Source organism: Mixophyes fleayi, chromosome 6 (assembly GCF_038048845.1).
Source record: "Mixophyes fleayi isolate aMixFle1 chromosome 6, aMixFle1.hap1, whole genome shotgun sequence".
Lineage (NCBI taxonomy): Eukaryota > Metazoa > Chordata > Amphibia > Anura > Limnodynastidae > Mixophyes > Mixophyes fleayi.
Window position 1 is genome coordinate 217,128,213 of NC_134407.1, and position 11,764 is coordinate 217,139,976.

Below are 11,764 nucleotides of genomic sequence, written 5' to 3' on the forward strand. Positions count from 1 at the left end.
TTCTTTCGGAATATTCACAGCATGTCACAGAAAAAGCACTTCAAGGTGCATCACAATTGTTTCTCGGGCCACCGGCAAGTAAATAGACAAGGAAGCTGCATGCTGCAACAGCAGGGTTCTAAAAGGTGTGTCATAATCCTCACTTGCCTTTATTCCGTCACTGGGTCCACAAGAGGGAGACACACTACGTCAGATTAATAGTTTCATTCGGAGATCCAATTGAATTAGCAAATCACAAGTTGCTCCATTAAATAAATAATTGGATCAATTCAGTAATCCTTTTGGACAAAGAAAAGGGTCTTCTTATCTGCAAATGCTTGTTTGCTAAGAGAGATAAGAAACAAAACAACAAAAAGACACAATAAATTGACACGAAATAAGACACAGGAGACAAAAATCTGTTCTTATGGATTTTTGTTGCTGAAAAGAGACATGATTCTATTTTTTGATAACTGTATAAGATAAGTGCACCGGTCCTGGAAGTACTGCAATACCAGGTCAATGCGTGGAGTGGACAGAGCAAGCTCTTCTTCCATCTCCCTGTTCTAAAAATCCATTTAATATATGGCCCCCAGATAGGGGGCGTATCAAATATTAAACTGATAAGAACAGATTTTTTTTTTTTTTTTTTAAAAACCATTCAGGTTCTTAAAAACTTCGTCGCTTTCCTCTTCTCTTGTAGAGGTAGCAATCATATTTGCCTTCATCCTGAAGTTTACTGAAGTCATCATGATGGTTTTTAACTTTATTTTGAAAAATATATTTAGAAAAGTAATTACACATCAAAAAACATCATCACAATATAACAATCAAGAAAAACATTATAGTAACCCTTCACCTAACACTCCACCCCACCCCACTACAAACTTTAAACAAACCACTCTTTCCACTTTTTATGCTTCCACACCCCCTCCGCATCCTCCCCACCACCACCCCTTGTGTCCCACCTATAGCACGTATACAATTTACCTACAATCATCCTAATACAATTTTTTATATCTATCTCTTCTTTTTTAAACACTAACAAATTCCTTACATCCCATAACACTTCAGTCACACAAACCATAATCAACCATAACAGTCTCTCATTCACCCTACCACCTGCACCTATTCCAAACATTGCTACTTTCCAAGACACATGCTGCAAGCCCGTCAATTCTTTACACATTCGCCCCATTCCCTTCCATACTTTCTGCGCATACCCACAATTCCAACACAAATGCATCACACTTTCCCTTCCAAAACACCCCACTCTTGGACATTCATCCGTCCTCACCAAATCTCTTTTTTTCTGAAATTCTCTCACTGGCAACGCCCCATGCAATTTCATCCATACAACCTCTCTTTGTCTATTATTCATACCACCCATACCCACCTTCTTCCATGTACTCACCACCTCATTCAATCTCAAACCTTCTATCCCACACATAAGCTCCCTTTCTTTCACCATTCTCACCACTTTCTTTCTTTCTCTAAAGTCCAAACTTCCGCACAAAAACCTCAATCACTTCATACCATGGACTCACCTTAAAGGCCATTGGAACATTCAAACTCTTCTTACACCACTTCAACCCACACAACATCCAGCCAGACATATATTTTACCATACATGCTGCTTTACTTAACCCATCCACCAATCTCAACACTTGCGCAATATAATTCAGACCCAAGTACACCTCAAGATTTGGGAAATCCAAACCCCCTTTCAATCTTCCTTTCATTACTGATTCACGCTTCAATCTCTCCATCTTACTCCCCCACAAAAACAAAAACAACATTCTATTCATTTTCATCAACACTCTCTTACCAGGAGGAAACACATTCGCCACATACAATATCATTGGTAGAACAATAGACTTCACAATCAACACTTTCCCTATCACAGTCAAACTTCTCAATCTCCAAAAATTCAATTTTTTCTCAACTTTCTTTCCCACCTCATTCCAACTATCATTCCCTTTCAAAGTCTCATCATACACAATCCCTAATACCTTAATACCCCCTTTCATACACTCCATATCTCTATCAATTACACCATCATCACCGAAACCTTTAATTTTTGATTTATCCCAATTTAACTTAAAAGCCGACGCTCCACAAAAAATCCGAATTAATAATTTGGTCCTATCCAACGACGGCTTATTTACCCCAACAATTACAATATCATCCATATAACCCAGTGCTTTCACATACCCACCACCACTACCTGGAACTAACAATCCTCTCATTACCTTATCACGCCTTATCATACACAACAATGGCTCTATTGCACAAACAAAAACAATCGACGACAATGGACAACCCTGACGCACTCCGGACTCGATCTTAACACCCCCACTCAAGTGACCATTCACCAAAATTCTACTCACTGCTCCATTATACATACATTTTATTTTCCTCACAAATTCACCCGGAAATCCCATTCTCACCAATATCTTAAACATAAACACATGAGACACCCTGTCAAACGCTTTCTCAAAATCAAGAGCCATCACATACATTCTCTGTCTCCTATCCATACAATCACCTATCAAATCTCGCAACAACATTAAATTATCAGTTATACGACGCCCAGGCACAGCACACACTTGCTCCTCCCCGATCACTTGTCCAATCACACTACTCATACGATTGGCCAATACTTTCGCAAACACTTTATAATCAACATTCAGCAAGGTTATAGGCCTCCAATTACTCAACACATTCCTATCACCCTTTTTATGAATCAACACAACCACTCCCTCTTTCATACTATCACACATTTGCCCATTCTTGAACATGAAAGAAATTACTTCTACCACATCCTTACCTATAACCTCCCACATCCTACTATACCATTCAACCGGCAAGCCATCCTTACCCGGGGTTTTATTTCGCCCCATCTTTTTCACAATATCCACTACCTCATTCTCCGTGATATCATTCAATAACATACTCCCTTCTTCCATATCAATTTTATCCTTCACCGAACTTATAACCTCATCTTCCATACTCATGTCACACATTCGCCTTTCAAACAACCTAGCAAAAAAACCTTCCACCACTTCCATAACTTTTTCACCACCCACCTCTTTCCCACTCTCATCCAAGACAACTCTCATATCTCTAGACCCACTACACACTTTTTTAAAGAAAAAACTCGTACATTCCTCATCCTTATCCATTTTCTCCACTTTTGCCCTGTACACAATCTGACGCCCTCTTTCATTCAAATGCTTCTTACAATCTTGTCTGGCAACCACAATACTCTCATCCACATTTACCCCAATCTCTCTCAATCTATATAAACTACACAATCTCTTATTCAACCACTCATACGTTCCTCTCTTTCTTCTAGCCGACTTATACCCCTCTTTTTTGAAAAACATACTTACTCTTCCTTTCACCCACATCCACCACTCCAAAATATTCCCAAACTCACTTTTCTTCATACCCCACATACGAAAACATTCAAGGAACCGGTTTTTAATCCTTTCATCTTCTAGCATGCTAATATTCAACTTCCATATTCCCCTGCCAAACACAACCCCATCCTTACAACCAATCTTACAACATAAACAATCGTGATCTGAAAAAGGAAAACTATTTTGAGAAAAACTTATCCCTAAGATCTCTTTGTCCACTAAAAAATTATCTAAACGTGATTCCACCCCCCCCCCCCCCTATCTGCCTCTATATGTAGCTTGAGGTGCGCCCACTGAACATTCCCGCACAACATCTTTAAGTCCAAAATCTAACATCATTCTTAGAACCATTTTTCCTGTCACATCAATTTTACACTCCCCCCCCACCACCACCCTTCCTCCCACTTTTATCTATCACACAATTAAAATCACCAACAATCACAACCGGTATCCTGCCAGGCAAAAACACATTCATATTTTCAAAAAATACTTTCCTCTCACACCTACTTGCTGGAGCATAAATATTAAAAAGTCTAATCCGCCACCCACCACAGTTAACCACTACCATAACACAACGACCTGGTTCAATAACAATGAAAGATTCAAATAACACCCTACTACTCTGTGCTAAAATCCCCACACCATCATTTTTATTTTCTGCTGAACCTGACCATATTGAGTCACCATAAACCCATTCTTCTTTTTTGGGTGCAATAGAGAATCCGCATTCTTGCAAGAGAATGATATCACCCCCTTTTCCCCTCATATCTTCCAAAATTGCCACCCTCCTATATTTATTTTTTAATCCCCTAACATTTAGGAATATGATGGTAATAGCAGTCAAAACAATTAATATTTATACTACATTTTTAAGTTAAATGCAGCGTCTCTTCAAAATGTTGCACAGAAGAAGGGTCCAAGAAGGCACTGTTGGAAGATTCCCCAGAGGGGAAGACCACCGCGGGAGACTCAGGACTTGAAATCTCCATCTCCACTGCCAAGGGAGAAAAGGGATTAACCGTAGCAATATTTTCTGCAGCGCTATCAATCTTTTGCTTTTTTTTTGCCCCAGGCTGCTGTCTTCTACACCGCCTGGTTACAACTGTCAATTCTCGTTCCTCCACATTCCCAGGTTGGTTATCGGGCTCAGACTCTGAATACTCTATCACCGCCGAAGCGGTCAGCTGCTCCTCCGGGCTTTCTGGATACTCCTCAATAACTTCCGTATTCAGTGTCTCCGGCTGAGTCAGTGCCTCACCACGTGCGAGCACTGGCGCGTCTACGCTGCCCGCCGGAGCAAGATCACCACCACTCGCTTCACTTCTAGTCCCAGGCCCAGGGTCCTGCACCTCAGGAACAGGCACAACAACAGAGCTCACGGCTGGGTCCGAAGAACCCTGCACCGTGGAACTTTCCTCCATCCTCTCTTCTCCTTCAGGGGCTGCAGCCGCGGCAGCAGCTTCAGAGCCTCTTCTTGAGTAAAAATTCTCATAGCCCCCCTGCTGCCTTCTTTCTGCTTCCTCTTTTTTAGGACAATTTCGGAACATATGTCCCGCACTCCCACATAAGTCACATTTCCTTCCCTTCGGACAGTTCATGGTCTCATGACCAATTCCACCGCAATTACGGCAACACCTTCCATTTGGGCATTCGTCCCTTATGTGGCCAAACTTAAGACACAGCCTGCAAAATCTTGGCTGATCAGGGTAAAACAAATACCCTCTTGCACCACCAATAGAAAAATTTGATGGGGGGTGCACCACCCCCCCTATTCCCTTTGGGTCTAGTTTTAAGCGGACCCAAAAACGCGTCTTGCCATTGAAAATACCAACACAGTTCTTCTGCCGCAGCCCCCCACGCACAGAGGTGCAATAACGTTGCAGAAAAACTTTGATCAGCTCCACATCCACATAGGGATCAAACATATGAACCGTCAAGGGTCTTTCCGTGCTCATATACAAAGGAATGATATCCACCAACCTTAGTGCAGGATCCTGGGCCAACTCACGTAACTTTTCATAATGATTCATACAATCCTCTGGTCTCACGAAGGTGACGTCAAACAATCCAGTTGTTGGAAATTCTTGGATACAGTATATATCTTCTGTTTTGACGTTCAATAATTTTTCCAGGATATCGTAGTACAAGAAAATCAAGGTGCTCTGGGCTCGATTCTTCACTTTCTCAAAAGAAAACCGGATAGAATTCCGCAGGCCTGCCATCACGACAGCGAGAAAAGGACACCGGAACCAGGACTGGAACCAACCGAAGAGAAAATCACCACCGCCTCTTCGCACTATCCCCTCTCGTTATCCTAGGGGTCCCCCGCAAGGAAGGACCCCCGAATACCTCCCGACCAGACCAAGCAGGGCAATGAACCCGTACCTGGTCTTGGCCGAAAGGCCGAGAAGCGATAACCCGAAATGGGACACAGGAAAGCGCCCGCTTCTCAGGCTAGGCCTGACAACTGTAGGAGACAGCCACACCACACACCGTATACTCTCTTCAGCGGCGGCCCACAACACTCCTTTGCTGCACATTCTAGGCCCGACTAGCCTGAAAAGCCTGACACCTTCACTGGGACCCTCCTTACACCTCTCTGTCTGCAAAGGCACGCACATGAGCCGAGGACTTTTCAAACGAGATGCCTGCAGAATTTGCATTAACTCCTCCCCTTGACCATAAGTGCAACGACGCCCGCTGATTAGTCGGCCTGCCGTTCCGTCCTCGTCTCCCCAGGCAATTAATCACACTGTCTGCCCAGCTTCTTTCGGAATATTCACAGCATGTCACAGAAACAGCACTTTAAGGTGCATCACAATTGTTTCTCGGGCCACCGGCAAGTAAATAGACAAGGAAGCTGCATGCTGCAACAGCAGGGTTCTAAAAGGTGTGTCATAATCCTCACTTGCCTTTATTCCGTCACTGGGTCCACAAGAGGGAGACACACTACGTCAGATTAATAGTTTCATTCATTCGGAGATCCAATTGAATTAGCAAATCACAAGTTGCTCCATTAAATAAATAATTGGATCAATTCAGTAATCCTTTTGGACAAAGAAAAGGGTCTTCTTATCTGCAAATGCTTGTTTGCTAAAAGATAAGAAAAAAAACAACAACAAACAGACACAATAAATTGACACGAAATAAGACACAGGAGACAAAAATCTGTTCTTATGCTTTTTTGTTTCTAAAAAAGACACATGATTCTATTTTTTGATAACTGGATAAGAGAAGTGCACCGGTCCTGGAAGTACTGCAATACCAGGTCAATGCGTGGAGTGGACAGAGCAAGCTCTTCTTCCATCTCCCTGTTCTAAAAATCCATTTAATATATATAAATAAATGGTGATGATGATGATAGGGGGCGTATCAGATATTAAACTGATAAGAACAGATTTTTTTTTGATTTTTTTTTTTTTTTTCCAACCTTTCAGTTTGTTTTCATGCTTCCATTTAACTTAAACGGACAACTGCTCATAATGGCCAGCCTCGAGCTTTAAAAACAATCATCATAACGGTCAAAAAACAAACGGTCAAAAAACAAACAATATACAGTAAACAGTAGACATTACAAAGCATAGACACACCAACCTTCTATAATTTCTTCACCTTCCAAAATCCCTCTGCATCAAACCTATCGCCACCGGCTTTAACATCAAATAGATAGGCTACATATAACTTGCCTAGAAACATCCTCATACAATCACGTACTTCCAAATCTTCCCTCTTGAACACACACAAATTCCTCGCATCCCATAACACCTCCATCATACATGCCATAATCAGCCATAAACCTCTCTCATTCAACCTCCCACATGCACCTAACACATATAGAACCACTTTCCATGACACTGGGCTAACACCCACCACCTCCTTACATAAACCTTTCACCCCCTTCCACACTTGTTTCGCAAACTCACATCCCCAAAAAACATGCAAAATTGACTCTTTCGCCCAACACCCATCTCTCGGGCAAGTCTCAACTCTCACTAAATCTCTCTTTTTCTGTACCTCTCGAACTGGTAAGATCCCATGCATACTCATCCATACAATATCACGCTGCCTATTTGTCAACCCTCTCATACTTATCTTCTTCCATATCTCAGACACCTCATTCACTCGTAAATTCTCAATCCCACACATACTATCCTTCATCATTTTCAAAATTTTCCTCTTATCCTTATATTGCTCCATACGCAGCCCATCCAAGCCAAACTTTCTTATAAATTTCTCATTTGCACTATACCAAGCGGGACAACTGAAGGCCACAGGCACCCTCGCATCTCTCTTATACCATCCCAAACCATACAACATCCATCCAGCTAAATATCTCAACATACATGCGCCCTTTCCATCCATCCCAATCCTCCTCACCAAATCTGACACACCATGTACTCCCAGAAACACTTCTATATTTGGGAACCCAATTCCACCTTTCTTACGCACTTTCATCACATCCTCTCTTCTCAATCTTTCCATCTTACAGCCCCATACAAACAAAAACAACATTCTATTTATCTTTCGTAACACTCTATTATTCGAGGGGAACACGCATGCGACAAACAACAATAACGGTAAAATAATACTTTTGATAATCAAAACTTTCCCAGACATAGATAAGTCACGCAATTTCCAAAACTCCAATTTCTTACAAATCTTCATACCACAATCAGCCCAACTTTCATCCCCTTTCAAATCTGACTCAAACGTGATTCCTAACACTTTCGCCCCTCCCCTCACACACTCCACCCCATCTACCACTACTCCACTATCCCCGAAACACTTAAATCTACTCTTATCCCAATTTACTTTGAAAGCTGATGCACTGCAAAATACGCCAATCAACAATTTTGCCCTAGCCAGTGCCGCTTGATTCTCGCATACAAGTGTCACATCATCCATATATCCCATCACCTTTAACACCCTACCTCCACTACCTGGAATTAAAAATCCCCTCACCACTTTATCCCGTCTAATCATGCATAACAGTGGCTCAATCACACATATAAACACAATCGGGGACAGTGGACACCCCTGCCTAACTCCCGATTCAACCGTGATTTCTCCACTCTCTCTCCCATTCACTAAAATCCTACTCCTAGCATTCACATACAAACTCCTAATCCTTTCTACCAAAACACTCGGAAAACCCATTCTCAACAGGACACGAAACATAAACACATGGGATACACGATCATATGCTTTCTCAAAATCAATCATCAACATCATACATCTTCTCTTCCGTACCATACAATCACCAATCACATCTCTCAACAAACATAGATTATCTGACATCCGTCTTCCAGGCACCGCACATACTTGGTCATCCTCAATCACTTGGTTCACAACCTTCTTCATTCTGTTTGAAATTACCTTGTTATAGCATTTATAGTCCACATTCAAAAGCGTTATGGGCCTCCAGTTACTCACCTTACGCCTATCCCCTTTCTTAAACACCATCACTACCACACCTTCTTCCATTGTTTTACTCACTCTCCCTACCTTCCACATATATTTACATACCTCCACCACATCCATCTTTACACTCTCCCACATTGACACATAGAACTCATAAGGTAGCCCATCTCTACCCGGAGTCTTATTCTTCCCCGCACTCATCACCACCTGCCTCACTTCCCCCTCTCCTATTTCTTCCATTAGCCCACCTCTATCGTCCTCACTCACCCTCCCATTCAGAACACTCAAAACATCATCTTCCATCCTCTCATCTCTTACCCTCCTTCTATACAAGTCTCTATAAAAACTTTCAATTTCACTCATTACCTCCTTCTCCACTCCATCCTCACCAATCACAACATGTATGTCCTTACTTTCTTTACATACTTTTTTAAAAAAGTAGCTTGTGCATTTCTCATCAACTTCCATTTTCTCAACTTTTGCACGAAACATTATCTCTCTCCCAATTTCTTTCAAACATTTGTTTATCACACCCCTTTCACACATTATCTCCTCTTTCACATCCTTACCTATTTCTCTTAATCTATATAAATATCTCAACCTTAAAGTAGCCTTCTCAAATTTCTCTTTTTTCCTCCGAGCCATCTCATAACTCCACCCACGAAAGAACTTTCTTATCTTCCTTTTGACCCAATCCCACCAATCTAGTAGATCTTCAAAATTACTCTTTTCCTTCCCCCAGATCTTATACCTCTTAACAAAACATTCCCTAAGTTCTATCTCATCCAACAACCGTATATTCATCTTCCATATCCCTTTCCCAAACACACTTTCAGACTTACCTCCCAACACACATTCCACGCACTCATGATCCGAATATCCAACTTTCCGTTGAGTAAACTCTTTCACCTCTATTTGTTTTGCAGTGAAGACATAATCTAGTCTAGCGAAACTCCGTCCACTATCCGCCCAATACGTAGCCGGTGGCGGCGTGATTTTACAAGACTCTACCGCATCTACTAACGAAAAATCAGTAAGAATTTTTTTAAGAATTTTACCAGTTATATCTATACCACTATCCCCACCACTTACCCGCTCCCCTTTATTGAGCACACAATTAAAGTCTCCATCATCACAATAGGCACTCGACCTGGTATAAAGAGCTGAATTTTTTCAAACAGCTCTTTACTTTGCCTTTTATCAGCCGGAGCATAACAATTCATTAGCCTAAACCTCCACCCTCTATAACATAAAACACCCATGACACACCTCCCTTCTTCAATAACACGAAAATTCTCAACCACCACCTCCTTATTTCTAACTAAAATCCCAACCCCGTCATTTCTATTTAGATTTGACCCGGACCACAAACAATTCTCAAATCTACCCTCCTTTTTCCCCAAAGATCCCACCACCCCACACTCTTGCAAGCACACAATATCCCCCCCATGCACCCAAAGGTCCTCAAGGATAGCCAATCTTCTCGTCTTATTTTTAATGGATCTGGCATTTACGGATGCGATTCGCAAGATAGCGTTGTCTGCCATAAAAGAGCCACTGGTTTAGTCTGATACGCCATCTCTTCCTGCCCCTCACCCAACTCCAGCGGATGGGCACTTCTCCTTTTGATCGCTCCGTTCGCCTTCCTGAGGGAAATCCTGACACTGTATATCACTCAACGGAGACATCATACTCGAGTCAGAAGTACCACTCTCCTCCACTTCCTTCTCCGGATTTTCCCGCTGGAAATGACCTTTATAGGTTAGTCCCAGATCGACTCGAGCTTTTTTGCTCCTCCTCGTACCCTGTTCTTGGCTCTTACGAGTAACCTGCACCGAAGACTCTGTATCATCCGAGTCTCCCATCTCCTCTTCCGACGGCACATCATCTATTTTAATGCTGTCCTTATCCGAGCCCTCCACCTGGCTCTCATCTTCATCGATCCTTTGGGACGCCTCACAGGTCTCCATTGCCTCTCTTCCCATACCATGGCTTCCACCTGCAGCTTGAGCAGGTTCCGCCATTTCCTGCACCACATCCCACTCTGGAATCGGCTGCCCAGCAGCCGCTGCCTGTGCATATGACGTATTAGCTGAAACCGGGGCTCTATACCTTGTCCTAGCCTCTGTTGGCCACCGAGTCCATTCTCCCCTCTGCTCTCTGAAGATGGGCTGACCGGGGCAACTACAGCATGAGTGACCCTTCTCACCACATAGATCACATGTCCTGGGTTCAGAGCAATTCCCAGCTTGATGCCCCTCTCCCTTACAGTTTCTACAAAAGATATTGTCTTTTGGACAGTTTTCCTTCCTGTGTCCGAACTCCAGACATTTTCTACAGAAAGTCGGCTGTTCAGGGTACACCAAGTATCCTCTATTTCCAGCGATGGAGAAATTTGCTGATCCATGAAGGGGTTGTAGACATGCACCGTAATTGGTATCTCAACATCGGAAAACAAGGGAGTCATACTCAGCATTTCCATTTTCTCATTCTCCTTCTCAGCTTCAGATCTTAACATTTCATAGGCCCTTAGGCACCTATTATACGATTGGAAGGATACATCATATAATCCCAAAGAAGGGAAATCTTGTATGCAAAATATTTCTTCAATAAGATCAACACTTGCCAAACCTTCAAGAATTTCTCTGCCAATATATGGAAGTCCAAATCTCTCTCTCTTCTCAATTCTGACTTCAAAACAAATGGTATTCTTCAATCCTGCCATGATGCAGTATCACGATGATCCTTCTCTTCGTCCAAGAAAACAACAGATCCCTCCCCGACGTCCCAGGAGCCCCGCCGAAGGACTCCTGAATACCCCCTGGCCAGACCAAGCAGAGCAATAAACCCGTACTTGATCTTAGCCAGGAGGCCGAGAAGCGATAACCCGAAATGGGACACAGGAAAGCGCCCGCTTCTCAGGCTAGGCCTGACAACTG

The 11,764-nt window shown here is 42.6% G+C and overlaps 2 pseudogenes; both read right to left on the reverse strand.

The window, feature by feature from the left end:
• Window positions 1-460: 460 nt before the first annotated feature.
• On the reverse strand, window positions 461-640 carry LOC142095908 (U2 spliceosomal RNA; annotated as a pseudogene).
• A 5,995-nt stretch (window positions 641-6,635) lies between these two features.
• LOC142095938 (U2 spliceosomal RNA) lies at window positions 6,636-6,838 on the reverse strand (annotated as a pseudogene).
• Window positions 6,839-11,764: the final 4,926 nt, after the last annotated feature.